General features: G+C 35.6%; 1 long non-coding RNA gene across 1 annotated transcript in view; it reads right to left on the bottom strand.

Moving 5' to 3' along the window:
• Positions 1–8,012: 8,012 nt before the first annotated feature.
• LOC145679776 (uncharacterized) overlaps positions 8,013–25,064 on the bottom strand; it is a 128,071-nt gene continuing 111,019 nt past the window's right edge. Inside the window, exon 2 of the long non-coding RNA XR_014130528.1 lies at positions 8,013–9,154. This is a non-coding gene — a long non-coding RNA (uncharacterized LOC145679776). The remainder of the gene's footprint in view (positions 9,155–25,064) is intronic.

The following is a 25,064-nucleotide window of genomic DNA, read 5'->3' as shown; positions in this document are numbered from 1 at the left end:
ACTGAGGGTCGCGGTGGCACAGTAGTAGAGCGTTCACCTCTGGTAAATGGGGTCCCGGGTTTGATTCCAGCCCCCACCAAGTGAACTTTGTGGTACACAAACACCGTGTGCGTGGGTTTTCTCGGGGTTGCCCCGTTTCCTCCCACTTTTTTATTCCACCATTTCATTCATTACTCATCATCACCGTCTCCTTTAGCCTAACCGGCATAACCGTGGGACGTAAAATTCAGATTTCATTTCATTTAACTATGGAAGTATGAACACTAAACATAAAAATGTATATCATTAACACATACTCTATGTATATTTGATCACCGAAAAAATTTATACAACTGCATGTGTTAGTGTTATGAAGAAGATCGATGAAACTATTATTTATCATAAATAAATACAGTAAATACAGTAAATAAAAGATTTGACTGACAGGCTATTGAACTGAAGTTCACGTAGACAAGAAAATTTAAGCTTACTACAGGAAGACACAAAAACACGCGCCGTATACTGTACAATGACAAAGAGGGAAAGTATTTGTTTGAAACAACATATTACTTCCAGTAATATTTTTTTCCCCTTCTTTTAAAAAAAGCGCTGTAGTTTGTATCTTCCTTTTCATTACGTTGTAGCACATGCCTTGAGCGTCCATTCTTGTTTTGTTTAGTTATTCTTGCACATATGACAAAGGGAAGAAATATACTTTTAGAACCTTTTTTGGCTACACTCTGGAACAAAGGACAATACAGAAGCTGGTGTCGGCCGTGAAAGACAAGTGCAAGAAACAACAACGTTTGTCATTTACGTTTCCTCTCGTTTGTTCTTTTGCTGATGCTCTTTCTCCACAAAACCTTACCTCACTCCTCAAGCCGCATCAGCTACTACTAAAAACTCATCATAATTTAAAACTCCAGAAAAAGATTGGCTGTTTTCTTATATGTTTGTCCTCTGTCGAGCCATTTATTTTACAAAGGCCCCCGACGTTTTTGTTAACTGTTTGTAACACCAGAGCGGAAGTACAAAGCTTGTAATAGTCTAAAGCAAAGAGGCATCATTACTATATATCCAATGGTGACTTCCCAAGAAGATTTTGTGTTTTGTTCGATGAGCGGCTAGCTTTTATGTGGCAGACGAAGAAAACAAATTTCATGCGTAGACGAAAGCACACTTTGTTCTTAACATATACGCTGCTTAATGCTCATTGACAATGGTGAGAGAGAAAATAAAATAATTTAAAAGAAACTTGTCTGTCTGTCTTGTTCTTTGTCTATGGGATGAGAAGCTTCAAACACATGTTGAAGCAATGAGACCGTAAAGGTCTTATAAGTATTCAACATCGATTTAAATCTTGTTTTAAAGTAATTTCCTATCATGAATACGCGGTCTTGTGGATACTTGTAACAAGATTAGGATTAGAATTAGGAATTAGATTTCTAGACTTTCATGTATTTATGGCTATGTTAGATGGTCATCATTGAAGGATGACGTCCTTCCTGATCACACTATCCGAGGAAAGGAAAAGAAGGAAGAAGCCTGGGACCTGTATGTTAGGCACCAGGCACCTGGCATTTTCCTTGTGTGAATGAGGAAAACAGTCACTCAGGATAGCTGGCCTGAAAAAGCGTTTTCACTTTTTCCGTCGAAAGTCATCACTGGGAATCGAACATAAGACTGCTCGCAAAAAAGACGAGAGGGTACTTGTAACAGTTAAAAGCAATTGCTACATTTTCCTTTATAACGCTAGTTGATTGAAGCTAAATATAAAAAAAAAAAAGTCTGAAAATCAATAGATTAAAGAATAGTCTTCATATCAACTTTTAAAACAAAAAAGTGATTTTTCAATTTAATTGACATTTACGTCCTGCTATGATTATGATCTGCAGGTTAAAGGAGACGGATGTATAACACTGGCTTACAGTGGTTTTGGTGCCGGGTGTTTCTTAGCTGATTTGAAGTAGAATTGGGACGCTGAATCCAAATATGGCGTTAGTTTTCCCCTAACAGCTTTAGTTTTTGAGATATAGGAATTGCAAGACTGACCTGCTACAACGTTGAAAATTGCATAGGTGCTGTTTTACTGTAAGTGAAAAGAAAACTATGACATTTAAATCTGTTATTTGGAACACTTTGAAAATAATGAAAACCATATAAACACAAACATCAAGTACATAATAACTCTGTAACTACATTTTATAATAGTTTTTATGAATAAAAAATCAAATAATTTGTTCAAAACGATCTATTCAACACTTCGGAAGCTTCGTTTTCGTGACATCCTTGAATGTTTCTTTGCACAGTCTCTTTTTAGGTTCCAGCAGTAATCTGCCATCATATGGGCATCCCATCTTCCTTGGTAGCGGTCCTCCATTGTTTTAATATCTTGGTGAAATCTTTCACCTTGTTCTTCACTCAGACTGCCTACGTTGTCTGGGAAACGGTCCAAATGGCTGTGCAGGTAATGAATTTTGATACTCATATTACATCCAAGTTTTTGGAATGCATTAAGCATCTGGTTCACTAGCTCAACATAGTTACCAGCTTTATTATTGCCAAGGAAATTCTTGATAACTTCTACAAATGAGGTCCAAGCTCTACGTTCAGTCTCATTCATGGACTCCACGAAAGCCGGATCTTTCATGAGTTGTCTTATTTGGGGACCATCAAATATTCCAGCTTTTAATTTTTCTGTGCTGATCTGAGGTAGCTTGTTTCCCATGTAAGCAAAGCACGGCCCGTCCTTATTTAGCGCCTTTACAAACTGCTTCATCAAACCGAGCTTGAGATGTAGAGGTGGCAAAATGATTTTGTCACACTCAACAATAGGCATGTTAATAATATTTTTCTTACCAACAACCATGTCGTCTCTCTGCGGCCACTCTTTTTTTGACCAATGGTTTGCTTTGTCTCTGCTATCCCACAGACATAGAAAACAAGGATATTTTGTGTAGCCACTTTGCTGTCCAAGAAGAAAGTTCACCATCTTTAAATCCACACAAATCACCCACTGATGGTCCTGATATTTAATTTTTTCCATAACCAAAGCAATTGCTTCATATTCTTCTTTCAGTCGTGTTGAATGAGCGATTGGAATTGAGCCATATTTATTGCCATTGTGTAGAAGGACGCATTTTAAACTTCGCTTGGAGCTATCAATAAACAGGCGCCAATCATCTGGATTGTATTCTGGAAGACCCATGTGTTCTAGGAGACCTCTAACATCGTGACAGAATACGAGATTTGTGTCTTCAGTGAAAAATGGTAAAAACTCCTTTTCCCTTGTTCGGTAGAATGTGATTTTAGTTCCTTGTTCTAGTACGTTTTTCTCCTTCAATCTGGAAGCAAGTAATTCAGACGATTCTTTTGAAAGATTAAGGTCCCTAACTAGATCATTTAGCTCATCTTGATTAAACTGTTGAGGAATTGTTGACATTCCCTCATAATCACTGTCACTTCCATCATCCATGTCACAAGAATGTTCACTACGTTCGTTTTCAGTCTCACAAAGCTCTGGCAAGTGGTGAAACGTTGGGATTGGTATTTCATCGGAATGAACAACTGGACGTCTTGCTGAAGGCAGATCAGGATATGTCCACTTGTTCCGGTTATTTCTATTCATACCCGTAACATTTACCAGGCAGAAATAACAGTCATCAACATGGTTTGTGGGTTCCCTCCAAACCATTGGAACACCAAACTTAAGACTTTTTCTTTTTCCAGTTGTCCACTGTCGCAAGTGTTCAGTACACATTTTACACACAATATGTGGAGCCCACGTTTTATCTTGGTCCCCTAGGCGTACACCAAAATATGCATGATATGCTTTTTTTTTACAAAGTCACTGATATGTTTTCTATTGTCTTTAAATGTGTACTCACCACATATGTAGCAAAACACATCAGGATGGTTAACACAACTTCTTCGACTTGAACTCATTTTATGTTCAGGCCACTAACACGGATGTTAAATATAAAGCCTTAGTATACGCGATACAAGTTATGATTTCAGAACAAAACTCACATGTTCCAACATGTCACTCCACCTGCAAGACAACAACTACGATCCACTAGCCAAGTAGAATACCAATGCAATCTAGTGGACGTTCCTGGAACTACTATATGACTAGTTTCCGTTTAGTACCGACAGATAGCAGCACTAATGAGAAAAGAGCGCCGTTCTTCCAAATAGAAATCTCTATAGAGCACAGTAGGATTTATTTGAGTTGCAGAGTTTATAAGATCATATTCAAACTTGTTATTACGAGAATATTTGTATTTCTTTTGCTTATTTTGTATACTATTGCAAGAAGCATGCAGAAATAGTGGTTACATCATTTATAATTTACATATTTATTTTGGATTGTAATATTTCTTCCACATACATTGTAACGTAAATAACACTACTGGTACAGTAGCCTGTATCTACCAAAGTAGAGCTGATAGAAAAAAACTGCTTACATTATTGGATTCAGCGCCCCACACATAGTTAAAATCAGCTCTAAAATTTTAGGCACCAAGAAAAAAATTTTTTTCTGTAGGCCTGTGTAATGAAAAAGTGAACGATCAAATGATTGGTGGAATACGAATATGGAAAGAAAAAGGAACCCGCCTCCCAGAAAACCTACAGATATGATGTCTCTACTGTTGCCAATAAGACGAGAATGTTTCTTCCTCTCTCGATTCTTGTCTCCGAGAATCTCGATCGCGAAAAATAATCGAGAGGAGAGTCTCGCGGACAACGCTACTTTACCAAAGTCTTAGAATTCCAGCACTATTTTTAGTGTTATAATATGATTCGTACTATAAAAACTATAAAATTCTAAAGCGATTGAAAGTATTTGAGAACAAGATTCTGAGACGAATATTCGAACCCAAGAGGAACGGGAATGGGGAATGGCGGAAACTTCATAACGAGGAACTACAGTGTCATCAAGTCTAGGAGGCTGGGGTGGGCAGGTCATGTAGCTAGAATGGAAGAAAGTAGGAACGCTTTCAATGCCTTCACTGGAAGACCAATCGGGAAACGACCATTAGGAAGACCTAGGAGCAGATGGGAGGACAATATTAAGATGCATCTGGCAGAAATAGGAATACAAAGTAGAAACTGGATCCAGTTAGCTAAGGATAGAAATCATTGGAGAGTTTTTGCGAACGCGGTATTGAACCTCCGAGTTCCATAGGCCATAGAGTTAGTTAGTTAGATTGTACAAATACAAGAAAGAACATTACTCAACAAAGACATTCAAGCCATCACACAATGTACTCCAATAATAAATATGGTTTAAATGTGGTTATATGACACACTTTGTGGACCTCTCGTGACTCGGAAGGATTCTGATAACTTCTAAATGTAATTAAGGAAAAATCATTATACAAATTTTGTACTTAAATTTTGTAAAACAATAATTATATTATATGCACCTTTATATTTTATATCATATGGAAATAAAACGTTCCAATGGCCTCTCGAGTTGCAAGATCTCTGGCTACTTTTCGGAAGTGAGATCAGTAACGAAAACTTGTTTAGCCAGTTTCTCTTTTCTCTCCTGTTATTTGAAGCGATGCTAGGTACACTGGAGTCTCGGTAATCTGAATACGTTTAATCTGAACATGTCCGGTAAATCCGAACATGTTCGAGAGGAAAATTTTATATTTTTTAAGCGAAAATACGCAGATTTAGGAAATTAATAACAAAAGGATGAAAATGATGCATGTTTTCGTAGAAAACTAAGTGAACTTTTGTTACAAACAGTTTTTTTCTTTAATACCTGTATTTAGCCCCTAAGCCACATTACGACAATTGCATAAAGTTTGAGATAGAATATATAAAAGTTTTTCCAACATTTTAAAAAATTTTCTAGTATAGTACATGTACTGTAGTCAGAAAACGTGTTTTGAAATACTATACGCTATGTATTACAACATAAGAAACCCGCGATCACTCGCTTCAAACTCTGTTCACTCGCGATTTTACTGTTATTCCGGCTAATCCGAACAATCACGTAATCCAAACAGGGTTCGGTCCCAATTAGTTCGGATTAGTGGGACTTCACTGTAAATTATAAATGGCATACGTACATATTATTTCTTAGTATTGACTCAGAAATATTCTTTTCTACATTCTTTTGTTTTTCATTGAAACAGCAAAGAAAAATTAGTGTTTAGTTTGCAACTTTCAAAACATGACGAAAAAGTAATTAGATTCGGGCTGCTTTTGGTTAAAATATGTGCGAAGATATTAATACTTGTAGGAAATTAAGTTACGGTAGTTTTGTGATAAAAATAAAGGTTCACTTCGTGTGCTGTGTAATACCAATTTCCCGTTTCTTGATGCGTTACGGATTCAATTATTTAAAAAAAAATCATATGAACCATTAAAAATCAACTTTCATTTGACGCAATTTGTAGAATGATAAAATTAATACTTTTTCCCACATATAATTTTTTATATACAAAAATTGTTTATTTTTTATTATTTCATGACTACGTAAAACAGTAAGATTATTAAATAATTAATAACTTGCGTAGTTTCCATTGCTACGGAAAATACAATGTAAAAATTATAAATTGTGATGCGAGTTTAAATTTGTTATATATACATTTACAGACGTTTCACAACATAATGTGATTATCTACAAATACTAAAAACAAGTAAACAAGGATTGATTTTACTTAAGCAAGATTGAAAGAAGAATATTTTGCGCAATTTGGGTATCAATGGATTTGAAATAGCAAGAAACATCTAAGTAACTAAGCAGGTGTATCGAGAGAAAATATAGCCTAAAATTACATGATGCAGTCTTCCCTAGATTGGAAACAGTATTTATTTTAATGATGAAATTACCATTCTCGTGAAGAGTCGATGTTTAACCAATATTAAGGTCAATTCAGTTTCTTTTTCTATCATTTTTTTTTTTTGTACACGGAAAATGTGATGAGTAAAATATATAAATAACTGTATTTTGAAATGCTTATTACTTAAACTATTTTCAAATGTTATTTTTTGGGAAAACTAGAGAAATAAAGAAAGGAAGAAGCAGTTGCCAAGAAGGGCGGGAAAGAATACAGCCAATTCGCGTGTAATTGAGTTACAAAAACTGAAAGTAAAATACCAGGTATCTTTGATAATGATACAAGTTAGTAATTCAAGAGGGAAAAATTGCTATTCAAAAAAAAAAACGGTTTTGTCCGTCAAGATTCAAATGCATCCCCCTTTTTTCCATCCTTTCCCTTCATTTTTTAAATAAGAGAAAAAAGAAGTTACAAAATGGCAAAATTATATAAAATGAATAATGTATCTTCCCTTTGAAAACATTTCAGTAGGTGGTAGAGCGATGAGTTTATAGTGTAGAGAGGACGTGGTTATTTTGATATCAGGAAATGACTTCCCTATTATAATAGAGGCCTAATGTGTTGACTATGATGTGCAGCAGATGTTGACAGGTACAAAACTCTGTTACAAATACTTACATCCTCTCTTTATTTTTAAGCAAAAATATAGAAAAAAAGGAATAAAAAAGGTAAAATGTTACATTTATATGTTAATATTTCCTCTTCGGGTGTACTAAAAAAATGTTTTACTTTAATTCTCTCTCTCTCTCTCTCTTTCCTTGTGTGTGTGTGTGTGCGTGTGTGTATGAGAGAGGGGGATAGAGAAAGAGTATATGATTTGTTATATTTCTTTATGCTAAGTAATTTTTAAAATATTGAATTTATTATGTTGAAAACTTAAACCTGCAAGCAGTAAGTGAACATTTTTTCAACAATGCACTAAGCCAGTGTTTCTTGAACTATGGTCCTCGATATATACAATTGTGGTCCTCTTAGATTGATGATTAGACCATAATAATAATAATAATAATAATAATAATAATAATAATAATAATAATAATAATAATAATAATAATAATAATAATAATAATAATGCAAGCGAATTATGTATTTCATACTACAGTTGAAAACCTCAGATAAATATTAGGTTGTACAATTTAATAAGGTAAAAATGATATGAATAGTAATATTCCGTATACAGGGTGGACACAAAGATCCGTCACCCCTCTTGAAGTACTAAATATTCAAATTACGCAAAATTTAATTATAACTATAAATGTACATACTATTGATTGAGTTTTATGTGTAAAGGACATCTGTTGCTTTAATGTGTAAATGCCTAGCACATCAGTATGGATTCCATCTTGCTCCGAACACATAATAATACGTCGTTGTGGAAATTCTTCTCAGTAATGCTTGAATAACGGGTTTGGAAACAAGGTTCACAGCTTCTTTGAATTCATCAATCGTAACATAACATTGTGCTTCAACAATATTCCTGATGAATCCCCAGAGCGAATTGTCTCATTAAGTCCGGGCTTCGAGGTGACCAGTCAAGTGGATAGGCTAAATGAAGGAGACCCGCGGCCAATCCAAAGTCCTGGAAACACGTCATTCAGATATTCTCGAACAGAAGTAGCAAAATGAGGAGGCCCTCCATCTTGCTAAAACCACAACATTCTCTTGACCTATCGGGTTTCCAAAAGGGAATGAAAAAGTTTCTTACCATGTCAAGGTTTCTTACCATGTTGGTTAACAGGTCAATCAAAAAAATATGGACCGTCAATTTGTTTACTGTCCACGCCAATCCTGACATAGGAAGTGTTATTCTCAATCTCGTCATTAAAATGAGTATTTTCCTTTGACCAGAAGGCAACATGTCTTGCTCGGGAGCTTTGGTGAATGGCAAATTCATCACTGAAAATCACTTTTCCACGTTTCGCGATAGCATCAAACACCAGCAGAAGTACGTCACACGAAAGCATTGTCGGATAATTCTTGAACAAATTTTAGTCGATACGGTGTAATTCATGTGTCTGCGTAGAGTAGACCGAAGTATACCAAGTTCCACGGACCATTTGCGAATTGACTTCATTGGTGACCTTTCTACTGACGATGCGTCTTCACTGCATTGTTTTTCTCTTATTGATGGTCTACCACTTCGCGGTTTATCTTTAACATTGCCGGTAGATAACGGTGTTCTCTTTGGAGGAAGCTCTCGTCCGAATCATAGCTGAAAATTCATACGCATCTGTTCCAACGTTTTCTATGTTCTGAGCCTCTTTGACGATGCGCTCTTCAATGATATAATCACTTGTATCAGCCGTTGTTTTTACCTGAAATAAGAAAGAAATACACTTAATTCCGTCACTTATACTTACTGTTTACATATATTTACAGTTTATATAATTACAGTTTACATAGTTTGATTATTATATACTTAAGAAGGAGGTCACGGGACTTTGTGCCTGAACAGTAGATTTATTACAAAATATTTTTTTAATGGACTTCACTTATGAAAAAATATTATATATTTTCTTCTATTAATGTTAATACGAAACAAGTCGAGATGAACCGAACTCAGAAAGTCAAGGTGCAAAGCCGTGGAAAAGCCTCTGTTTCCAAGCTGAGTCTGTCCCTGGTCGACATCGGCTACCAAATAAAGCGATCTTCATCCTCTGGACAATGGGTTATTTGCTCAATAAATTTTGTTCAGATTCGGCCAGTAGTTACCGAGAAATAAAGTAACACACACACACACACACACACACACACACACACACACACACACACACACACACAAACAGAGAGAGAGAGAGAGAGAGAGAGAGAGAGAGAGAGAGAGATAAATCTGCAGTGAAACTGTAAGTTCCTGTACCCGTATGCCGGGAGCTAACAAAAGGAATTTTAACTGATGCTATTTTTAAAATACTTGTCTATACTGGCATTGTTTAAAAAATAATAAATTTTCTTTCGAAAGGGACAAGAATAGGGTGGTGTGCAGAATATTCTAATAAAAATGATCTCCTGTTGAAAATACTTTGAGAAATGCTGCTTTCAGATTGGCAGGAGGTAGCATTATAAATAAAAAGTAATTAATCGTCATATTTTGGATAAACGCACTCTGGTAATCAAAGATTCCCGATTGCATTGGTCAAGGACTAGAAACCTTTCACAACGTTCATCAAGTCAAAAATCGCTTTCGCAGCCGAAAAACGATGAATTCGACTCTTGCCATGAAAAATCGCTAAATAAAATCGTTAGTCTTCAAAAGAGTTTTCGAAAATAGGAGTTATCTTATGATGCGAAATCAACATCATTATGTTATTATCATTACACGGTCGTTTTCAGTGTCATGAGTTCATGGCGTGGAGTCACAAGAAATCCATTTTCAGGGAAGGCTCGGGCTGTTGTAAGTAACACGTGATACGGATCGACCTGGTAGGACCTGGCGGCACAAACACGGAGAGTACCTGTATGAAGCTGCTAGTGTAGACCTAATTCTTTCTATCAAACACAATTCTCTTTCTTTTCTCATTAAATCTATGATTTTCTCTCTCTCTTGTTCTGTCCATCTGTGTTTCTCAACGCACTGCATGTAAATATATTACAAGATCTATGAGAGTATAAGAGAGTGAAGATTACAGAAAACAATATTTCGTATGAGGGATCGTCAAAATGTAATCGAGCGCGCTTCTAATATTTGTCGTGAATAATATAAGAGATGCCGTTGAACCAAAGAGAGTTTTGTTAAATCAGTCTACGTTCAAGACCATTGTATTATTTTTCAGAGTGGGAAGACAAATACACATGAAATTATTTTTGGAATATTTAAGACATGGTACCCTAATAAAGAAGTGTCACATCGGGAGTCGAAGCACGTTAGTGGACATCACTAATTCATTATAAAATTATGTAATAGAGCTGATATTTTGGCTATGTTCTGGTCACTGGATCTGTCTGAATGGCCGGGCCAGATGTGATCTATGGCATCTATGGTCGTAAGTAGATCACTTGCGATGAATGACGTTCCTAGGCGAGTACACTGTCCGGGAAAGTGGAGAAGGGAGAAAGGAATGGGAAAGGAAGGAAGTGGCCTGGGACTTGTAAGTTAGGCATTTGGGATGTGAATGAGGAAAGAGCAGGAAAAAAATCTCACTCAGCATGACTGGCCTGAAAAAGTTTTAACACCTTTTCGACCTAGTGTCCCCACTGAGAATCGATCCAGGAACCTCAGCACCAAAAGCAAGAGCGGATAGCGATTATGATCTGAGACTTGGATGACGTGGACAAGAGAGATTGGACATGACCTATAACCCGTTTCATTTACCAGAAAAGTGGAGTAAATTTATCTAGCATATATATATATATATATATATATATATATATATATATATATATATATATATATATATATATATATATATATGGTGTTCCAAAACAACACCGACAACGTTTGGGAGGTGATTCGTGAGACCAAGATAAGACAAAAAGTATAGACCAACCTGGGTGCACAAATGCTTCCCTTCGAAGTTATAGGCTGTCGAAAACATGAAAAAATGAGATTTAAAGGTCCATAGCTCCAAAACTATGTAAACTACCGTAGTCGGGTCAAGACTTTACTAAGGAACTAACATGTGCTCTATCCAAAAATGCATGTTTCATAATCCTAAGGTACTCACGCAAAAAGTTTTGTACAGGCAGTTTGGTTACGGGCATATAATCTGAAGTACTCATTAACTAAATCTATAAAAATTGTTGCGGAAGTACTGCAGGATTCTGAAGCGTGTATTTTTGGATAGAACACATAATAGTTCCTTAGTAAAGTCTTGACCCGACTACGGTTGGCCCCATAGTTTTGGAGCTATGGACCTTTAAAGTTCATTTTTTCACGTTTTCGGCAGCCTATAACTCTGAAAGGAAGCATTTGTGCACTCAGTTGGTCTATACTTTTTGTCTTATCTTTGGTGTGGTGGTGGAATCATCACCCAAACGTTGTCGATGTTGTTTTGAAACACCCTATATATATATATATATATATATAATCTTACTCCTTTACAATTACATAAAATCAACAGGACGTTTTCTTTCTTTTCCTTTTTTGAAGTCATAAATTAAAATTCTCGTCCTATCGTGTGATGAAATATGGCTTTTGATACGGTACTCATGTTTTTCTAATCATTCTAATTGCTTCCGGCTAGTTGTGTCGTTAGAGAGTATTCTTCATTTGTATTATGTATTTCAATGTTGTCTCGTTTAGGTGCGTGTTGTGATATTGTTAATGCCTTGATGAACAGTGTCTATATACAGAACATATCTAGAACAGACAAAACGACAAGAGTCATTTAAGCGCTATTTTTTTTTTTTTTTTTTTTGTACGTACATACACACTTGACAATATTCTCATGGAAGTTTGCCGCCCAGCACTTCCTATATACATATACATATATATATATTATAGTACAGAATTGTCAAATCTTTACTTTATATTTTGTGTCGTTAGGTAAGTAGAGATATTTATGTGCTAATAATAGTTCCAAGGACATTAAGTAAGCAATCAGGATATGCGGCTTGCCTGTTTCAAATACATAATACTGATAGAAAAAAATGAATAATAGAAAAAGACTGGTTAATGACAGCAAAAAACATAAATGAAGCATAAAAGTAAGTTTCTTTCTTTTTTTTTTCTTTTTTTACTGTACTTATTCTGCATATGATACACATAATTTGCATTGTTATCAGGCTATCACTTTCAAAGCTACCTTGAAACTTTTATAACAAAGTAACAATTACGTTTATGACCTTCATTTTATTTGTTATGTAAGCAAATTTGATCATGGATTTTTATCAGATTATTTAATATTCTAAGATTATTTAGTAGAATTACAACGAAAAATTAGCAAATATATTGTCGTAAAATAACTGTTAAATTACAGTGATAAAGAGGACAATATTTGATATAAAAAGTAGTGACCATACACAATAATTGATTTTAAAGTAACATTAATTTTATATTATTAGCGTTTAGCGGAAATAAAATTGTCCAACAATGAAATATACACTTATAAATAGATCGTGCTGAGATCAACATAATGGGATGGGTGAATGTAAACCGTAATGTACAGTTTTTGAGAAAAGTATGGAAAGCTATTTCTTTCTTTAAAAAAAAAAAAAAAAAAAAAACTATGCTATACACTAATAGCGCTATCTATAAAGCTGAAGCGATACTGAAGTATACACTAATCAAAATTTTTCCTATGACACTAGCAACACGACAGCATAAAGTTTGCTTAATGAGATAGTAAACCCAAAGTTATGACTAACTATTGAACTTCATTTTTTCTTTAATTGTAATCTTTCCCAAGACAAATTATATATATATATATATAGCATTGTTGTTTTATACAGCGTGAGCACAGAAACAGTACCTGATTTTAAAGAGCCATGTAATTAACATTTAATTGAATATTTACATGAAATTTTGTACACAGCTCAGTAAACTCAAAGTATTTTTCCATCTATCTTTTCAGAATCCTAGTTCTGACCAGGGCAGCTAAAGGGCAGTAACATCGAAAATGGAGTTCACCCCACAGCAACGAAGCTGGTGCGTTTTACAATTTGCAATAACAAGCAGTTTTGTGAGAGTGCAGCGTGATTTCAAACAATTTAATGCTGATCCCCCCACACACAAATCCATTGTGAAGTGGCATAGATCGTTTATTTCAGCATTTGTGATCAAAGAAAAGGACATTCAGGGCCACGTCCAGTCTCCGAGGAAACTGTGGAGCGCGTAAGAGCAGCCTTCGTACACAGTCCACATAAGTCTACACGTAAAGCTAGCAGAGAGTTGCAGATGCTACAAAGAACAGTAAGCAAGATCTTACGCAAGCGTTTGCGGTGTTAGCCGTACCGACTGCAGTTGGTTAAGAAGTTATACCCACAAGACAAGGTAAAGCGCCGTGAGTTCTGTGAGACTATGCAAAATTTCATGGAGGACGACGAAAACTTTCTGACGAAGATCATTTTCAGCGATGAGGCGACATTTCACTTAACTGGAAAGGTGAATAGACACAATGTAAGGATATGGGGAACCCAGAATCCTCATGCAACTGTAAATGTGGAACGTGACTCACCGAAAATCAATGTTTTTTGTGCAGTATCAGAGCGTTGGGTGCACGGTCCGTTCTTCTTTCAGGAACAAACAATTACAGGTGAAAGTTACTTAGCATTGCTACGTAACTGGTTGATTCCGCAACTTAGTAATGCAGAGATAGACGACTTCGTTCTACAACAAGATGGAGCGCCGCCACACTGGCATCGTGCTGTACGCAAGTTTCTAAACGAGAACCTCCCAAAGCGATGGATAGGGCGCTCTGGAGTCAATGATCAAGTTCTTTGCAAGTGGCCTCCAAGATCACCTGACCCCACTGTTTGTGACTTCTTTTTGTGGGGATTTGTGAAGGACAAAGTGTATGCACCTCCACTACCCGCAACTCTGAAGATCTCCAAGAACGTATCAGTAATGCTGTCAACTCCATCACACCGGATATGCTTCACAACGTGTGGTTGGAGCTAGATTACCGCCTCGATATTTCCCGCGTTACAGGTGGCGCGCACATCGAGTGTTTGTGATTTCAATTATTGCTACAATAACTTTTTGAGTTTATGTAACACTGTTCAAAATTTCAGGAAATATTCCTTCGCATATTAAATTTACACTAATTTGAAAGTTGGGACTGTTTCTGTGCTCACCCTGTACATATATCGTAGCATTGTTGTTTACTTGCTGTTACCGTATACCCGCTTTAGTGCTCCTTCATCATTTGTATCGTTTCTTTCGTTGTGCGTAGTGATGAGCAAATGCAAGACCAAGACCAAGACCCGGGTGGTCTTGGTCTTGGTGTTGGTCTTGCAAACCCAGTCTTGGTCTTGGTCTTGCTCACCTAGTCTTGGTGTTTGCATGCAAGAGTCTTGCAAGTGTTGCTTTTAAGAAATCTTATGCTTTTCAAAGGTAAATTTTACTCTGGATATGAGGGATAATAAATTCTCCAATGCTCCAATACAATGCTCCAATAGTAACGGAAATAAAATGAAAGTTTCTAAATTTAATATAGTTTACCTTCATGTAAATATGATGATAGTGTACAACATAAGCAATGATCTTTATTTCTTCTTCAATGGGTGCCACGCTTCATTACTTTATTTATTTATTTATTTATTTAAGAAGAATACAACAGGCAATTCTACCCAAATACAGTGTTCATATCAGTTACATAGAATAGCTGTAATATATTTGCGAATCACCATGTTTCGTAATCTTTATATATATATATATATATATATATATATATATATATTAGCAAATCCAATACTCCACTGGTTCCCAAACTGGGAAGGCTTCCCCTGAGACACACAGAAAATTAGGACGGCAAAGATTACTGAAATATCATGAATTGCAAAATTAGTTTTACAATCTGAAGGCATCAGATTATTTTCTTTTCAACCTAATCTTTGTATTGAACAAACTTCCAATTAAATATTGAGATTTTGTTTTACTGATTCCAATATGTACTCTATGGGGCAGAAACATGAAAAAAAAAAAAAATGGAGGCACAAAAGCAATGAAAAAATAGAGGCTTTCGAAACGTGGATATGGAGAAAAAGGAGTGAATTAGCTAGGTTGAACGGAAAACAAATGAGAAGATGTTAGAAATATTAGCAGTAGGGGAGGAAAGAAGAATTTTAGATGCAATTAAGAGGAGGAAGAGGAAGTGTTTGGAACATCATTGGCTGAGGAGGAACTCTATCATGCGGGACGTGCTAGAGGGTATGATGGAATGAAAGAGAAGGAGGAGGCGAAGGAGACTGTAGTTGAAGGAAGGTATTAAAACAGGAAATTGCTACGTCAAGACGAAGAGACTAGCTGAGAACCACCGTACATCGAAGCTTTTCAGTTGCAGCAAGTGACTTGCCAATAATACCAGAATATATGATGATGATGATGATGATGATGATACGTTTAGCAATATTAACCAAGAAAGAGAAAGAAAAATTAATATAATAATGTTTATAATCAAGCCTCTTGACATTTAAGAATAGTTTGAGTTGAAGTTGGAAACGACTCAATGGTCTATGTCTTTTGTATCTTGCGGTCACATGCACTAAGTGTTTGTCAATGTCATGAAAATGTCATTTCGATATTAATTTTAAGAGTACAACGGATGCTTGAGCCTCGGACCCGTGTAGTCGGAATTTATGGTATACTGAATTACCGATGTTCAATACTATATTTCTCTTCAGTTTTTGAAGAACACCACTAGTATGTTTTGAAATGAAATTAAATTGGAGTTAATTAAATAGGAGTTAATCTAGTTTAACGTTCCACGATTATGCACCGAAACTGAGGGAGACGGTGATGATGAGAAATGAATGAAGTGGTGGAACGAAGAAAGTAGGAGGAAAATTAGAAAACCCGAGAAAAATCCACGCACATGGTGTTTGTCCAACAAAAAAAACTCACATGGAACAAGATGGCATTTGTTTGTAGCTTGAAAATGAGTAATAACTACAGAAAACGCGGACCAATTCAGGAAACGACATACTGTAGCTATATGCCACAAGGGTAGATCGACTCACATGGATTGCATAAACTACTGGGAAAACATTCACTCCAGCGGCATTTTTAATGAAGCCAAGAAGTTCAAGTAAAAGATGTAATGATTTTTCCCCTTCCTTTTTACATTCTATAAAAAATTAAAGTCTTGTTCTTGCAGGTATGGTCTTGGTCTTGGTCTTGCATGCAAGACTGTTGCAAAAACTGGAAGATCAAGACTCTTGCGCTCATCACTAGTTGTGCATGTTTTCTGTGCTATACTGTGCAGTTTTTAGGGCTTACTGTTTGTTTGTTTTTACTTTAGAGAACAATAGAGCCATTTTTGAGTTCAGAGATTGTTTATTTTACTGTAAATCCGTACTTTTCTGTATTTTCTGATAATCCGACTTTTTTGCGTTCCGACCATAGGCCTATATATATATAAACAACTATGACAAAATTTTCTGTTCCTCCGCTTCCCGTCCCTCAAGAAATTAAAACTACCATTCTCACTAATCCTCATTTCACCAATTCTTCAATATAACAATTGCCAGTTCCTCATACCTAATATTTTTACATGGAGCAATTTATTAAGAATAACAGAAAGAAATACAGAGATATTCCTGAACGAAACTTACAATGAAAGTTCAAACCAAAAATGCAAGATTGGCAAAAACCATGGTTTTTATTTAAAAAAAAAAAACTTTTTTTTTTTTTTTGGTTTAAACCAGGTTTTTATGGTTTAAATGATTTGCTCTATATATTCATATCATATATGGACAGAAATAAGTTTGTTATTATGCAACAATCGGGTTATGCTGGAAGGGGTCACATAAGCTTAAAGCGGAATAAAAACAGCTTCTCGAGTTACATTCGAGAGAAATTATCCTCCATTTGAACTCGGAACCAGGACTAATTGGCCACAAATGCGATACGTCTGCCGACTCACTCACGAAGGAATCCTGATAAAAATACGTTGTACTGATCTTTACATGCTTCTTAATATAACTGTCAAGAGTCATTTCAGAAGGACAAAAAGATAAACAGTTGCACAAGTGAAACCATTATACAGAATTACATATAGACAATTTCAAAGTACTACGGAGTACAGAAGAACTAATTTAGTTCAAGTTAGTTAACAACGACTTTTATTGGTCCAAATTAAAGAAATACAACGACTTAATTTGCATATCAGTAAGAAAAGTGAATAAAGATACGAATTATTTGAGTCCACTTTGGCTCAGACTCATTTATACATAAATAGATACCAAAGACACTTATTTCACTAAATGCCTCTCGTTTGGTCTGTATGACCCCCCTTCCCCCCCCCACACAAAAAGTACGGCATTTTCGATGTATTTTATCAATAGTAAACATTGAAACGAAACAATATTTAGAATTTTTCTTCGATTGCAATTACATAACAATAATAACAACTACAAAAAATCACAAAATAAACATTTATAAACTTGTAAAAAAAAAAAAAAAAGTTGCTTTTATAGTATAATTTTTTTGAGTAATGAATGGAAAATTTAGGTCTGAATATAATACGAATAATATACGGGAGTGAAACGTGATAACCCACAAATGTGTGTTCATCAAGATTTTACAAACACTTACACTTTTACGAACATTTTTTGTTTTTTGGTTTAAACCAGTTGTTTTTTTTTTAAACCAGCTGGTTTAAACCACCTTGGTTTAAACCAGCCAACCCTGCAAAAATGTAAGAAATAGAAAACTTGTAGCGTCGTTTTGATGACGATTAGTTGAACAGAAGAACCATTGAACTGGTCAAAGAATAACATTATTGGTGATGGTTTTGCTGCTGTCAAAAAAAAAAAAGTTTAGATATAGAAAATTATATCGAAAATCATAGGTGTGGTCGAAATTTACGAATGTCACTCGCATATTTTGTAAATGTTTTGAACCAGAGGCGTCATTCAGGGGGACAGGGATGGGCAATTGTCCCCCTGAGTTTAAGATTTATATACATTTTATCAATAGAATAGTAGAAAATCAGTGAAAAACACGAAATTTTACTTATATCAAGGGGGTCTTGCCCCCCAGATAAAATCTGAAATGACGCTCCTATTTTGAATATTTTGGCAACCTGCCACATAATGTACTCTCTTAACCTTAATTCGGGACGCCGAAAATTTTCTTAAAATTCGAGGTGTCCCACCTAGTCCGAGATAGGTGACAACCTTCGACAGGCTCATGATCCGGAGTGACCCTCTGACCCGGGAGACTTGGTATAACCCAGATAGACCCATTACTCGAAGTGACCCGAACAGACCCATGACCTTCAGTGACCCAATGTCCTCATTGAACCAGAAACCTGGAGACGACGCAACATCGTCATTCACAGGGCCAAATATGTAAAACTCCTAATGTTATTCTAATAAACACGATTTTCGCTTCTCTCTCTCTCTCTCTCTCTCTCTCTCTCTCTGTCTCTGTCTTCTCACTAAAAATAATTTTCTTCCTTGCTTGTTGTTTGCATCTGCGTATATGTGTGTGTCAAAGCATTGCATTGAAAGATAACTACAAGCTTTATTAGAATACAATCCTGCTAGAGTAACATAAAAGATAAGCTATATATTTCTGTTATGAGGGGTCGTCAAAGTTTAATCGACCTGTAAATAATCTTGTTTAGAATGTAAAAGATGCTGCTGAGTTCAAATAGTGTTTTGTTAAGTCTTTTTTGTCTTAATCTATGAAACTTACATATGGGAAGATGAATAAGCATAAAAGTATAGGTCTATTTGAAATATTGAAAACATATTATCTTCATGAAGAAATGTCACACCGAAAATCAAACAAATGAACGTTCGAACTCAAGTAGTGAACTTTAATAGTCAACTAATACACTAATGTTGAAAAGCTGATATCTCATCTGTTTTCAGGTCCTTAGGTCTGTTCGGTTCACCAGGTCTGTCTCACTGTCTGGGTTTCCGATTTTCTCCGGGTTGGACCGGGTCTCAGATCCAGATAACTCGGACAAAAGTCGTGATCCAAGTGATACATTGACCCATGACCAATTCAATCACTGGTGTTCCAGTACGTGTAGCTGTAATCATTCAATAAGAACAAAATTTCTTGTGTTGACCTAGCATCATGACTAGACATCGGATTTTTAGGTTCTAAAAAAGTATGTTTTAGTTGCCTAAAATGGGTGTCAAAAATATTAAATTAGGCATTAAAAATGAAAAAATAGGTTCTTATAAAATATACTCATTTTTGAATGGAATGATGCATTACGATCTGAATACAAACTTTAAGATACAGAAATTCACGCACACACGTCATGTTACATTTTAACCTGTTCAAAATTGAAATATTGCTTAAATAAAGAATTTGAAATAAAACTATATATTTGTAGGTAAATCTTCAGTACCTTCACATTTCTGCACCACATAAGCCGTTATTAGTCTAACAGTAAATAACAAGCACTTTTTCCAGGTTTTCTATGCTGAAACAGTGCCGTTTGTTGGTGAGGATGAGCTTGTATGCAGAGAATGAACGTTTCACATCAACTGACGTGATGGGGGCAAACTTCAACTTGAGTACATGTTCGATTGGTATTTCGCATTTGTATTCAGTTTGTTTGCCAGCCAAAATATCTGCTACTGCACACAGTTATTTGGTGTACAAATATTGACCATAGCTACTGTAAAAGTTTACATTTATTAAGGATTTATGTTATAGACATGGGGATCCGAAGGACAGGGCAAGTGAAGCGATTTCCTTCCTTTGGAATTTTGAAACAGGTCAGTTCTTTGAAATACATGTGAAAATACATTAGATTTGCTGAAAGTTATGTGCGTAAATAATTTATTGCTCTACATGAAGTATTATGTGCCCAGGTGCATCAAGATGTGTATGCATTCTCAACTTCACTTGTGTGTCAGTCCTTGGAAATATCCTGCGTGCGATTTCTGATTGTAGAAAGTACTCCACAAATGATGATGCTGCAGACATATTTAGTGAGAATTACACAATTGATAAACACGAAGTATGGATACTGATTAATTGGGGGGGGGGGGAAGCGGCACAGAAATAGGTGCTTTTTTTTTAAGGATATACACTATATTCTTGAAAACTGTCTACTATAGTAATTTAACCAAAAATTTTAAGACATTACTGCTGGATAGTAATAATTATCGAACACAAATTTCTGCGGAGAATATATAAAGTTCTTTATTATTATTATTATTATTATTATTATTATTATTATTATTATTATTATTATTATTATTATTATTATTATTATTATTATTATTATTATTATTTGTAGTGCCTCAAAGCAGTCTGAATTTGCTCTATAATTTAAGATATAAAGGACTTCAGATCTTATTTTAATATGTTATATATTTTTTAATTGTGTGAATTTTTAAAATAATTGGCTCTATAATTTACATTATCATCAATTTACAAATATAATAGCGCGTAACTTGCAGGAAGTTTCAGAAGTCTATAAGAATATTTCATGCTTTAACCTAAGATGTACTCAAGCATTTTGTGAGTGTGTAAGTGCTTTATATCGTCAAAGCGAGTAGTTTATTACTCGTAAAATTCACTTTTGTATCGTCAGATGTTTTGTGGTGGCGAGGACAGAGACAGAAGAAAATGATGTCATTAGAGCTGTGAAACATGTCATTAGGAGTGTAACGTAACACCTGCAAACACTTTTTTAAACCGCAGGTGACTGAAAACACTTTGAAGACTGTGAAATTGTCCAGCTGAGCATTGAAGGACAGTCAAAAAATCCTTTCCCCCTCCTAGCATCGACGGTTAACATACACTAAAAACGACAGTTGTAATGCATAGTTAACATGTTTATAATACTTGGTGAAAACGACGAACACGCATTCACTAACCTCCAAGACTACATTGGTAATCTTCATTCAGCTGAGTAAGGACGGGTAAACCAGATACAAAGTGACTATTTACGCGGTGTGCAAACTTCAGATATATTTGATAGAACTATCCTACATCAGATGGCAATAATACACAGCACCGTGCCGTGGGGGGAAGGGGGTGAGCGGGGCGAAGGCCCAGGTGCCGTAATAATGGGACCCAAAATTCGCGAGGAAAAACGAAAAGATATATATATATATATATATATATATATATATATATATATATATATATATATATATATATATATATATATATATATATATATATATATAATGGAAGGAAAAAGTAATAGAAAGTGCTCAAAATAATGGAAAAGCAGGGTTTATTTTTGAAAACTTTCTTATGCTCGCGTCAAGCATGGTGGCGCTTCGTGGCTGGTCTGTAGACCTCACTCGTTTGTATGGGGGCGCCGTCGTATATTCTCGCTCTGGGCGCTGATTTTTCACGGCACAGGCACTGAGTAATACAAAAGTGGCTACAGAGCAATAAGTGATAACAAATAAACCTTTTTAGAGTTTTGAGAATATCTTTTTTTCTCCCGAATACTTATTATAAGAGAGAAATGTGTCAATCTTGTAGTAAATAATAGGCTACGTACCTCTGTTTGAAACAGGGTAGTGAAAATCCTGGGGATAATTTTGAACTTAGGCGGTCAAAATCAGGTTTTAAAAAAACAATTTTTACAGAGGACACATGAGTTGATCTTACGAAAATGTAATTACTAAGTGGATGTAAGTACTAAATTAGCCTAACCTAACCTAACCAGAACAAGCAAGAAGTACACAAAATATAGCAAGGAAGCCGATCTCTACAAACCGTGAAGGTAAGTACTAGCCTAACTTAACCTAACTTAACCTGAACAAACAAAAAATGAATAAATTCTAATTACGGGGGACCAGAATTTCTCCTAAGGTTACATTACGTTGCATTTAGCGTCATTGTTTGTATTGGCTCCCTGCAATTAGAATTAACCCCCCCCCAAATACAGAAAATATAGAGAAAATGTACGAATTTTATCCAAAAAATTCTGCCCCCTCCAAATCCAAAAATATGCCAAATTCTTGACATGAATGTGCTTTGCTCTTTTTTATTAACACGAAGACCGTCTTAAATGAATCGCTGATTTGAGAAACGTCATAAGTTAATAATGTCAATAACGCCGAAAATCAACGATTTCTAAACTCAGGGACACTTGTTGCAGTTCGATATTGCACACAAATATTAACATGATTTCTGACAGATCACACCCAACGGTGTAGCTACCCTTCAAGAATCAAAGTTACATGTAAACTCATTTTAGGCACATGGCTGACTTATGGTGTTTCTGAAATCAGCCATTCAAATGCAAATAAGGTTGTATTTACTTATATAAAAATCCTCAAGTATTTATTCTATGTTAAACATAATACAATTTATTACATTTTGTGGAAATCTCGTTTTGTCTCGATATCGGAAAGCTTTTCTAACTTTGTCTCATTTTTAAAAGTTTATCCTTGATTTCTTTTCTTTTCTTTTCTTTTCTTTTCTTTTCTTTTCTTTTCTTTTCTTTTCTTTCTAATTTCATTTACAAGTTATTATAATCGCTCCATGTCACGGGAAGTCCACAAAGGGTGTCATATAACAACATTTGAACCATATTCATTGTTGGAGTATACCAGGGGCGTCATTTCAGACTTCGCTTGGGGGGGGGGGAAAGAGCACCACCGACATAAGACTTTCATGTTTTGTACTAGTATATTAGTATACAATTAATTAAGGTATATGTGTTCCTCAAATTCTTGGGGGGGGGCAATTACCCCCTCCTGCCCCCCTAAATGACGCCCCTGGAGTATACCTATATTGTGCAATGACTAGTGACTTAAGTTGTATCTTTAAACATTGATAACCCCCATTTCAACATTCAATAATCAATCAATCATATGCCCTTCATTGTGTTCGTACAATCACATTATGAGTTTGCTTTTATATACAAATCATGTAATACCGAAACAATGTTTGAGATCTAAGACTTGGGTGAACTAGTGTTCTCAACAAGACTCTAGAAATTCCTTGTTCAGTCTCAAAAATGAAACTCGCGAAATTTGTCAGCTCATTAAAGAGGTACTTCTTATCTCCTTTTTGAGACGAAACGAGACATTTCTAGTCTCTTGGCAAATATTATTAACGATTGTTGAATTGTTACTAATTAGTTAATTAAAGGAATCATCCCATTTTCCTGATTTATAAAGCATGTTATGTAGTAGTTGAGTTTTTGCATTGCAGTGTTAATAAACACAATTCTTTCATACTTGTTTACGTCAAATCTTATGCCATAGTAAAAGTTCGATTTACGCAAATCTATTTACAATCGATCTACTTACGTAAGTCGAGGATTATACTGTAGCTCTGGATATTTTCGTGACGCTTAATCGATTGTAAGAAATTTCTTGTCACCATCTATTAAGCTACCGTTTTTGCTCTATAGTTATCAACGTTGAAACCGGAAACGAATGATTTCTACCCCTTCCGGTAGAACCTAACTTATGACCCTCTACACCTTGACTAAAATTGTTGGTGATCCATGCAAGGCGCCGACTTTCCAAAATTTATGTGGGTGCCTATCAATGGCAGGACGTGTTATATATTTTCAGGGGAGCCTCGATATTTTTTGATTGGTTTCCTTTTAGTTAAAATCTTCTATGAATACTGTCGGTCGTAAAGGGCTATAATGTAAAAAAGTAAAATATACCTTTACTATAAGGATAAGTTGGGCTGCTTTAGCTCAGTCGCTAATAAGTCTAACTTAAACGGAAGAGAAACGGGTTCAAATCCAGGTCCAGGACCCACGTAGTTGGCGCTCATGGATCCATGAATAGCTCTTGAAATTTTGTGTGTCCCAAATGGACAGATACATGAACAGCAACAGACAAAGTAAATACAAAATGAATTTTCGTAAACCAAACTTCGATAAAAAAAAAAAAAAAACTATAGTGTAAACGTATATCTATTTGATTGATCTAGTCCTCAAAAAGTACTTACTTAATTTTGTTGATTTTTGTTAAACATCCCATTGAGTTAGTTCTTAGTGTCCTTATCCAATTAGATTGGTTCTTAAAGTATACTTATTTGATTTGATTGCTACTAAATGTACTTATTACATTGGAATTGACCTCAAAGCACACTTAGGTGATTTCTACATACCCGTGCTCCGTTGGTGGCGAGGCTCTGTGGTGGGGAACGGCCTATATTTGGGAAATTTGCTATTTTAACTTCCCACGATTATTCCCTTTAGTTTAAAGAAGACCAATAATAAATGAGAATGGTAGTGAAGGAATTAGTAAACAAGAATTTGGTAGAAAACTCACGCACACGATATTTATCGCCACAAATTCCCTTGCCCGGAGGCCGCGGTGGCTCAGTGGTAGAGCGTTCACCTCTAGTGCGTGGGGTCCATGGTTCGATCCCACTTCGTACCAAGTGGGCTTTGTGGTGAACAAACAACGTGTGCGTGGAATTTCTCGGGGTCTCCCGTTTCCTCCCACTTTCTTCATTATATCGTTTCATTCATTTCTCCAGTAGCCCACATGGCATAGCCGTTGGCCGGAGATCGAACCAGAGATCTGTAGTAGAGGTGAGCGTTTTACCACTGTGTCATCGTGCTACGCTGTAAAAATTGATGCTTCATTATGGTATGTGAATCCGGGAACGACATCGGTTGTGGTTCAGAACATGTCAATAGCAAATTCCGTTCT

This window comes from Thermobia domestica, chromosome 2 (genome assembly GCF_964235325.1).
Source record: "Thermobia domestica chromosome 2, izTheDome1.hap1.1, whole genome shotgun sequence".
Lineage (NCBI taxonomy): Eukaryota > Metazoa > Arthropoda > Insecta > Zygentoma > Lepismatidae > Thermobia > Thermobia domestica.
The sequence above is the reverse complement of the archived record's forward strand: the minus strand, read 5'-3'. Positions and strand labels throughout refer to the sequence as shown.